The following is a 10,842-nucleotide window of genomic DNA, read 5'->3' as shown; positions in this document are numbered from 1 at the left end:
TACGTTTCGACGAAACGTTCGTATTAACAAAACACGTCCTTGATCGAGGACAACAGTATCTGTGTTTACGTTTATGTATGTAACATATTATGTTTCTTTGTAAATATCAAGTCGCAGATTCGTCGTATATATATATATATATATACGTATTTAGAAAACGTTCGTACAAACAAAACATGTCCTTGATCGGGACAATCACAAATTATTTACATTTAAACTAACGACGACGGATATATAACATACTATATTGCTTTACGAATCTCAAATCGTAATTCTTTATACATCTAAGTACGCGTTTCTAAAACGTTCGCATTAACAAATACGTGTCCTTGACCGGGACAATACACTGTTTATCATTAAACTAATTACGTACGTTGCTTTATACGCAAGTATGGCCCAAGTCGCAATATTTTATTCTATTATATACGTATAATAATTTAAAAAATGCTATGTAATATTTATATTCAAAGTAAATGTAACGAGCTATTTTCTCTCTCTCTCTCTCTCTCTCTCTCTTTCTCTCTCTCTCTCTCTCTCTCTTTTTTCTTTTCCTTTTTGTTGAAGTTAGAAAAAAATGTTAGAGAGATATATATTCTTTTATATCTTTATTTTTTCATTTTTTTCGAGCGCAATAATACATATGCATTCGCGATCATATTTTTTTCGCAAGCGCCCATGCACAATGCATTATTGCACTTACGAAAAAAATATGATCGCGAATGCGTAGTCCACCTTGAATCATTCATCTTTTTTTTCCCCCAATATTTTGTTTTCTAACTTTGTATGAAAAGGACAAAGAAGAAAAAAGAAAGAAAGCAAAAAGACGATCTATTATACAGTCGTACGAATCTTCAGATATTTTTTGCAAAATACAAAATACACTAGGCGTACATACTAATCGTTTTACGAACAATTTTATCGTAATATTATTATTTCACGTGAAACGACAGTGAGGACTCGATGCACGCAGAAAAAAGAAAAAGAAAGCTTTCAATCGAAAAAAGAGAGAGAGAGAGAGAGAAAGGAAGTATTGCAACTGTGCAAAATGCTGCATGCATTATTGCACTTGTGAAAAAAGAATAAAAGAAAAAAAAAATATGATCGCGTACGAATACATAATGTCCACCTTGAATCATTCATTTTTCCCTCTAACACATTTTTTCTAACTTCGACGGAAAAAAAAGAAATAAATAAATAAAGAATAAAGAGATATATAAAAATAAAAAAATAAAAAGGCAAAAAATAAAAATGAAAATAAAAAATACGACATGTTGCAGTTGTGTATGGGATCATACATATACGTTCATGCAATATATATATATATTTATATATGTATATATATATATTATATATAGATTATATATATATATATATATATTATATACATTACAGTTGAAATTCAAAGAACACATTGAAATGAGAGATATATAAACAATCGAAGTAAACATAAGAGAGATAACCTATGAATAATATTGAGTATTATATCGAAAGCAAGTGATATTCAAGTTCAGTTGACTACGACATTTCGCAGAGAGTGGACCAAGAAGATTCCGAAGGCAAGTAACTATATATAGGTATACTAACACATACACATACACACATACCGACGTATATATATATCCTACATAGGTACATAGACCTTTCTCGCAGTTAACACGCCGAAATCAATAATAGTAATTACGTAGAAAGCTACGCACGTCGTGTGTCGATAATGACTCGTCGTCGTCGTCGTCGTCGTCGTTGTCGTAGTTATAGTAGTCACTCGTGACTCGTGATTCCGTGTGGAGAAAAGATAAAACGCGGATACAGAAAGAGAAAGAGAGAGAGAGAGAGAGGGAGAAAAGGAGAAATTTCTTCTAATAAATAGCAATGTGTTCGATTTAACTTATATAACGTCGTCCATAATTACGAAGCACATTCGACGTTATAAGCCTCTTACTTTAAGATCACAGATGAGTCTTCTGTCTTTTCATAAAATTTTTTATCTCCCTTTGACAATATTATTGGTCGATCTTTTACATTTTTTTGTACAAATTGTCGAACGATCAAGTGATCCTTCGAACGACGACGACGACGACGAAGAAGAAGAAGAAGAAGAAGAAGAAGAAGAAGAAGAAGAAGAAGAAGAAGAAAAGAAAGAATGGGAGATAAGGAAGATAAGGAAGAGAAGAATGTTGATTAAAAAATCGATATACATGTATATATATATATATCGCGTAAGTACTTGCTTGCTTACTTTTCTCTCAAGATATATAAGAGAATTAAAAGAAAAAAAAAAAAAAAAAAAGAGAGAAAGGTAAAAAGAAACCAAAAAAAAAAAAAATAGAAAAAATGGAGTAACGAAAAAAAGAAAAAGAGGGAAGTAGTGCTTATCATAGCATGCGTTAGATCGAACGGATGTTCCGAGTTTGCGTTTGCGAGTTGATTATAGTTGATCGAACGGTCTGTGGTACCTGCTACACCGGATCGGTATGGTTGGTACCGATGAGTTACGTGAACCAGGAAATCTCTATCTCTATCTCATTCTCTCTTCTCATCATCGCTGCCCTCCCTCCTCCCTTCTTCATGCAAGATGAAGAGTAGAAAGAGGAGAAGCAGCGAGAGAAGGAGGAAATGGAGGTGGAGGAAAAGAAGGATGAGGAGGAAGAGATGTAGGAGATGGTGAAGGAGATGAAGGAGGTGGAGGAGGAGGAGGAGGATGCATTAGAGAAACGACTGGCCTCATCGGGCATCGGCATCGTCGCTTTTTACGATCTTTCTCGTAGGCAGGATGCAAGCTAGCTAGCTAGTCCTCCTCTACCCTACCTCGACCCACCCCATCTCGAACACCCCCCTTCCTCCTCCTCCTCCTCCTCCTCCTCCTCCTCTTCTTCCTCTTCCTCCTCTTCCTCTTCCTCCTCCCCCTTAACTCTTTCTCCACCCTCTTACTTTGCCGATGTAATTTAGATCGGTGCCGAGATGATGCGCCGCTGATTTCTTTTCTAATTAATTCGAATTCTAGCAATTACAGGATCGACGAGGATGGTTTCGGATATCGTTTCTAAGAGTGTAAATTCTCGTCACGATCGAAATTTTTCATATACATGTATGTTTCTAATAGCATTTTATATGTATATGTATGTATAATATTTTATATATTTATATTTATATATATGTGTGTGTGTGTGTGTGTGTGTGTGTATAAATAAAATATCTAATATATATATATATATATATATATATATATATAGAAAAAGAAAAACAGAGAGATCACGTTTAGTTTGTATGTGTGTACGAATCGAATCAGTATAGAGTATATATTTGAATGTGCGAAGAATACAATGATAAAAGTACGCGTGCGTGTCACGGCGAATAATCTCTTCGAATAGGGTGGTAAATCAGATTTTTATCAAGTAGGTACCTACCCTTTCTCTCTCTCTCTCTCTCTCTCTCGTTCTCTCCCTCTCTTTTTAACTCGCTCCGCCTCTCTCCCATTTTTAATCCTCTTCGGTAAGGCTTGCGCTATCGACGATATTGCTGCCTAAAAATCAAGCGTTACTACATTTTGCGCTCACGAATATTAACGTAGACTATTGCATTAGATATTTTTATCACGCTTATATTGTTATCGCTATTAATCAAGAAGGCGTATTGTCATTGCCAATATTTTCCGTTCTTCCTTTCCGTCGAGATGGAAGTCAATTATTTTTTACGATATTTTTTCCTCCCCTACGCCCACTTTTTATTTTATTTTATTTTATTTTATTTATTTATTTATTTTTTTTTTTTTTCATTCTCCCATAGAAGTCGTATGTCACGAAAAACCGAGAGTGAAACAAAATTAAACAGAAAGAAAAATAAAAAAAAAGAGAGAGAGAGAGAGAAAGACAGAAATAGAAAAAGGAAAAAAAAAGGAAAAGAAGAGAGAAATTGATCGAGCGAGGAAACAAATGTCTCAATCATTTTTTTCCTTGCAGCTCGGCCAGGATAAGAGAGAGAGAGAGAGAGAGAGAGAGAGAGAGAGAGAGAGAGAGAGAGAGAGAGAGAGAGAGAGAGAGAGAGAGAGAGAGAGAAAGAGGAACATCCTGCTTAGGAATAGAGAAGGAGGTGAAAGAAAGAAGACGAGAACATAGAGCTAGAGAGAGACCTAGAGAAAGAGAGAGAGAGAGAGAGAGAGAGAGAGAGAGAGAGAGCGAAAGAGAAAGAGAAAGAAAGAGATGAAATAGCGGCATGGACGCAGCCGTTCGTTCTCGGACGACTAGAATTGCGCTTGCAAATCTCGTATCTAACGGGTGTGCGCATCGCTTTTACAAATTCATCGCTCGCGGAGGGCGGGAAAGCCCCGCTTCATTAAAACGCCTGTCAGTCACTTTACGCGAGTGTTCGAAACCGGTTCGAAGGAGAGCTAGCAAGAGAGCGGCTTTCGCAGCAACAGCAACAGCAACAGCAACGGCAACGGCAACAGCAGTGGCAGTGGCAGCAACGGCAACACTACCATCTCGCTCTCTTTATCTCTTTCTCTCTCGAAGGCGTAACGGAAGCCGCAATAGCCGCACGGATTCTCGTTTTCGCGTTTCTTCTTGTTGTTCTTCTTCTTTCACCTCCTCCTCCTCCTCTTCCTCCTCCTCTTCCTCCTCCTCTTCCTCCTCCTCCGCTCTTTCTCTCTCTCCTCCCTATCTTTTTCTTCTTTTTTCATCTCGTTGCCTCTCTTTCCGCCTCGCAAGCTCCTACAAACACAGAAAACGTTTCCATGCATATACATGCAAAGATACACGTAGTTATCTCTCTCTCTCTCTCTCTATATATATATATATATGTATATATGTGTATATGCATATATATATATATATATATATATACACGCATCGACGGGCGTACCTATATAGCTCCGACCGCTCTCTGATAAAATCCCACAAAAATCGAGAAGCCGTTAGCTCGGACTAGCTATGCTAACCGAAAGAGAGAGAGAGAGAGAGAAAGAGAGAGATAGAGAGAGAGAGAGAGAGGAAGGTGGGACTCGCCCGTTCGATATAGATTCAGAGTACGGCCTTTATACAGGGTGTACTCGGATAAGGACTTCTTCAATGCCGTTCGATCGATCGGCACGCGCGCGCGCTCGTGCTCCTACGAATATATCGGTCTTCGATAAAACCAATCCTTTCTTTTTTCCACGAGTTTGCACTCAAGATTTACTTATAAGCCACGCTCCGATGAAAAGTTTTTCTTTTTCTCTCTCTCTCTCTCTCTTCTTTTTTGCTTCTTTTTTTCTTTCTATCTTTCTTTCTCTTTTTCTCATTTCTCTTTTTTTTTTCTTTTCTTTTTTTTCCCCATTTTTTCCCTCTTCTTTTACTTCTTTCTCTTCTTCTTCTTCTTCTTCTTCTTCTTCTTCTTCTTCTGCTTCTGCTTCTATTACTTCCTCATCTTCTTTTTGCTTTCCCTTTCCTCCCTCTTTTTTATCTCTTATATTATGCATTTTTTTTTTGTTCTTCCTTACGTAGAAACCCAACCGGTATCATCATTTCTTTTATTCTTAATTTTTCTACACGCGATATATATTTAATGTCTCTTTCTCTTTTCCTTTTTCTCTCTCTCTCTTTTTTTTTTTTTTCGATTACGTCGATTATATTTGTAATGTATGTATGTGAAAAGCGTCTTACGTAATTGATCATTTTTCATTGTTTTCATTCATAATTTAATACGTTTTCAATTGTTTCATTCATAATTTCTTTTTTATCTAGACGATAAACTATATACGTCGCATAGGATACCTATCCGTTTTTCAAAAAGAAAAAAAAAAATAGAAAGAAAATAATAATAATAATGAAGAAAGAAAAGAAAAATTAAGTTAATTTTGTAATCGGTTTCGGAATATTTCTCTTTCGGAAAATTTCTTCGATCCTTCGTCGTTATGGATGAAAAGTAAAATTTTCTAAAAGTATAGAGACAGAAGACAAAGATAGATAGATAAAGAAAGAGAGAGAACTAGAGAGAGAGAGAGAGAGAGAGAGAGAGAAAGAGAGAGAAAGAAGGAATAGCGATGAAAAGGTTTTGAATCTAGGACGAGCTAATATTGTCTCGTGGAAGGAGCGACATTTTAATCGTAAGGAATCGGATCATCGTTCTAAGAGATACCGTTACGAGTGGTTAAGCTCGCACAGAAGGCGATGCTCCGGCGAACCGATATTCTGGTTTTCAGAATGGATATCCTGAACTCGAGCGTTCCAACGATAATTCTTATTATTAGTGATATATCGCTATAGTTATTCCACGGTTGTAATATATTTTTTCTTACTGATTTTTTAACAAACGATTTATTATACTCTGATCGATTTCTCTTCAAATGCGTTTCACAATTTTCATTTTTATCCTTGTAGTATTAGATACACGAATGTTGAAGATAAAATATTTTGTTTATTAACGGATTACAATAATATTTCATATCGTTTTTATTATTTTTATTAAATAAACGTATGGATAAGGTACTTATCTATATATTTTTCTATAATTTATTATAGTGATTTATTTATTTTTCTTGCATGTTTTTCATTTTTCTTGATTCTCTCTCTCTCTCTCTCTCTCTCTCTTTCTCTCGATTTATTATATGTATATGTACATATTGTTGCATGCACTCGTGTTGGAACAATAAACAAAATTTTATTCTTACCTATTTACGATTATACATGTGCGTATATATGTATATATATATGTTTCAGTTCGGAGCGATCTCACGACACGTCTTTACTCTTTGAGTTCCCATTCAAGATAAACGCTTCTTGTTATTTGTAAACAAATCGTAAGTACCTTGAAATTTCTGATACACACACATACACACACATATATCTAAATATTTAGATACGAGTGTATATGTCGTATAAGAAAGAAATCGAGTTAGTTTTCTTAGTGTCGACTCGATCTTCCAGAGACATACGTACGTATGTATGTAAATGAAATTAATTTGTGGTAGGACCAGAACCATTCCTAATGTACGAAATCATATCCAAACGATGACGGAAATCCGTCGGAAGGATTCGTCCTCAACGAGTAGTCTGCCAATACCGATTAATTTATTTCCGAGAGCTACTGGCAAGTTTTGCGCGACGATCGTTAAAACCGTTCATTAAAATTCATACGTACCTCGTGAAATCGTGAATTAATTCTTGAAACTTTTATCATGTAAATAGATGAAATTGCATAATTTCCATTTAGAAAAGTTTCACGAGCAAAAGGAAATTACTTCGTTTCTTTTGAAAAACATTATGAAAGAGAGAGAGATAGAGAGAGAGAGAGAGAGAGAGAGAGAGAGAGAGGGAGATAGTTGACTGGAAGAACAAGAGTGACTCGTGCGCATGTATGTTGTATGTTATTACTATTATTATTATTATTATCATCGTCATTATTATTATTATTATTATTATTATTATTATTATTATTATTATTATTATTATTATTATTATTATCATTATTATAGAACCAAAGAAAAAAATATAAATTTCTCGGAATAACGTTTGAAAATCTTACAACTAGTTCATAGAATCTTTTTTCATTTGTATAATAATCGATACAGGTACTCGTCTCGATCGATACAAGCTTTTACATTGGTACAATGTCGATAAAACGATTTTACTTGGGAACATAACCGGACGTTGAGACACGCCTTCTATATTTAACGGACTTAAAAAAATAATACAAGTGTATCGGTTCGAATCTGCGAGCGAGCATCGATCGTAATGCTTCTTCTTTCCGCATGAATTCCGTACGTATCGGCTTTCGATCGGCTCGGGATATGCGATCGCAAACGAGCGTGCGTTCTCTCTTCGTTTTCCTCTCGATCCGATGGCGACGATCGAAGATCATCTTTTTTATGCGTCGCTAAACTGATCTTACGAAGATGTAAGAGACACCGAAAAAAGTTTTATGCGAAGAAAATTGTTTTATAAATAATATTTTAGAAAAATGTCGTATATAAAATTACTCGACCATAAACAGCTTTTATTCGTATAAAAAGAAACACAAATTGTATATTAAAAAAAAAAAAAAATATATATATATATAAAATCGTAAAGAGACAAATTATGAGAGAAATCGTTCGATATCTAAAATTCGTAATGGAATTTCACTTAAAGAAGATAAACATTTTCTAGTTTACATCCATAGATATCTATCTGCGTATATAAATGGATTCGAATTGGATTAACGAGGTTAAGCGCGTTTCATCAAGAAAATTGTTTCATAAATGATATTAAAGAATAAAAATAACGTAGCCGGGGATAAATAAAAATTCATTCAGTACGAAAAAAGAAAGGGATCATAAACTATATATTAAAAATAACGTGCTTATAAAAGTCACAAAGAGATATTCATTCAACGTTTAAAATTATAATCCAATTTCATTTACAGAAAAGAAATACTTCTTTTTTTATACGTGTATATCACACATACATAGATACATACATACATACATATATAAAAGATATACCCATGGGATTAACGAAGTTAGGCGCAGCAGAATGCACGAAGTAGAGACGAAAAGTTGTTTCGTCGGGAGATGGTCGAAGGAGGAACCAAAGGAGAGTGGAAAGAGGGCGGAAAGAGAGAGAGAGAGAGAGAAAGAGACAGACAGAGAGACAGAGACAGAATATGGAGAGAAGATATTCTTGGCAGCGACGACGACGATGCAACAACTGTCCCCATCCGTCATCTCTACGAAGAGGCAAGAGGAGGATGCCCAGGGCCACTCGCTTCTCGAACGGACCGAAGAGAAACGGGAAAACGCTCGTAATCGTCGAGATCTCAGCTAACGACGACGACGACGACGACGACGACGACGACGATGACGACGACGACGACGACGACGACGACGACGACGATGATGACGACGCCCGACGCCCGACGCCCGACGCCTGACGACGACGACGACGACGACGATCGTTGGAAGCATCTAGACGGTCGAGTTCCTACCAAATCATTAGGACGCGTCTCGTCGACAAAATTTTCCTTGGAGTTCTCGAGAAAAAGATGAAGAGGAAAAGAGAGAGAAAATTTTTCTTCCTCGCTATTTCCAACGCTTCCGGCGATGAGATTTTCATGAACATTTTTCTCTTTTTATTCTCTCCATCGGAGAAGAAAAAACTTCAAATACGAATGGAAAGAAAGATATCATCGTACTTTGATCATAGGAAGGAAGAAAGGAATAGTACGGTCCAACAAGTGGTTCGAAGAGAGTCTATAGAGAGAGAGAGAGAGAGAGAGAGAGAGAGAGAGAGAGAGAGAGAGAGAGAGATATGAAATTGTTTGGCAAATTAAAGTCCCAAGTGGGAACCTAGAGAAAATTACTTAGGGACGTTGAAAACACAACGTTTACAGTTACCCGCTAAACTTCTCGGTAGTAGGTGTATAGAAAGATAGGTTAGAGTTTTGGTGTTCTAGTAATAAATAGAGAGAGAAAGAGAGAGAGTTGAGTGTCGCGAAATAGGGGTATAGAAATAGAGATAAAGATATATAGAGACAAACAAAAAGAAAGAGAGAGAGAGAGAGAGAGAGAGAGAGAGAGAAGGAAGGAGAGAGAGAACAGCTGTAAAACGGGCATCTATCCGTGACAAAATTCATGAGATCTTACTGCTCCTTTTCCGTTTCTCCTTCTTAAGAAGGAGAACTAAGAAGAGGGCACGCGCGGAGAGAAAGGGAAAGAGTGATGAAGGGGTGAAGGGGGATGATGATTGACGCGTGCGTTTCTAGCGCAAATAAAAATTGCACCTTTTCTTAGATCATGATCGAGGAGCAATAATTCAATGGATAATACTAAAAGGAAGAAAATAAAGAAGAAGACGATGGAGAAGAAGAAGAAGAAGAAGAAGAAGAAAAAGAAGAAGCAGGATAGAAAAAAGAAAGGTAGAAGAAGACGTAAAAAAAAAAATGAAAGAAAAAAAATGAAAATGAAAGATAGGATAAGATCCTATGGATCTCTTGTTACTCGTAAACGTCCGTCCGTCCCTTGGCAAGTAAGGTACATTGGCTCGTGTTAGATCTACGAAGGCCGAAGGAAGTAGTCCCGACGTATTCGTATTCGATGAAGAGATGAACTCCTTCGAGATCTATAGCCAACGAGAAAAGAGGGAGAGAGAGAGGGAGAAAGAAGGAGAGAGAGAAAGGTGACCGCAAAGACGGGCGTGTCAGTACGCGGGGTGGCAAGCCGGTTAAGCGAGCATACTCTAAAGAAACGCCGATGAGAGAGAGAGAGAGAGAGAGAGAGGAGAGGGAGAGAGAGAGAGAGAGAGAGAGAGAGAGACGATGATCGCTCATCTCGATGCGTACACGTGACGCACCCGTCGCGTAAACTCTCTTTGCGCACCTACGTGATCGATGGAGAGAAAGAGAGAGAGAGAGAGCGTGAGAGAGGGAGGGAGAGAGGGAACTAAATAAGATCTAAAGAGAGAGAGAGAGAGAAAGAGGGTCGTACGTTTTTACGACAGAATCGCTGGCACTTCGTCGTGCACGCATCGACGACTCCGCGAATTGAGACAGCGTTATACTGACAACCGGAAAGAGATCTCTCGAAAAAATAAAAAAGAAGAAGAAGAAGAAGAAGAAGAAGAAGAAGAAGAAGACGAAAAAGAAATACAAAAAAGGAATTCGACAACGCGATCTTGATAGATCTATCATTCTTCGTGTTAATCGTTCGATCGCTTTCGGATACGATCAATATCGAGAGATCTAATGTAGTTATACATAAGTACGTGTATGTATGTAGATGTATCTAAGGTGGTACATCATGGTATTTCATTAATTAATTAATTCGCGTACCTTTCGATTCGAATTTTTATTTAATGGAAGATATTTCGATAATAAAATACGTATTAGAGAGAA

The 10,842-nt window shown here is 36.8% G+C and overlaps 1 protein-coding gene across 1 annotated transcript in view; it reads left to right on the top strand.

The window, feature by feature from the left end:
* Positions 1-6,720: 6,720 nt before the first annotated feature.
* Positions 6,721-10,842, top strand: part of LOC122631888 (ribosomal protein S6 kinase beta-1-like) — a 45,934-nt gene continuing 41,812 nt past the window's right edge. The window contains exon 1 of the mRNA XM_043818089.1: positions 6,721-6,772. The gene's annotated coding sequence lies outside the window, so the exon portion shown is untranslated. The remainder of the gene's footprint in view (positions 6,773-10,842) is intronic.

This window comes from Vespula pensylvanica, chromosome 9, assembly GCF_014466175.1.
Source record: "Vespula pensylvanica isolate Volc-1 chromosome 9, ASM1446617v1, whole genome shotgun sequence".
NCBI classification, from domain to species: Eukaryota; Metazoa; Arthropoda; class Insecta; order Hymenoptera; family Vespidae; genus Vespula; species Vespula pensylvanica.
Note: the sequence above shows the minus strand (reverse complement) of the source record. Positions and strands in the feature narration are given on the sequence as shown.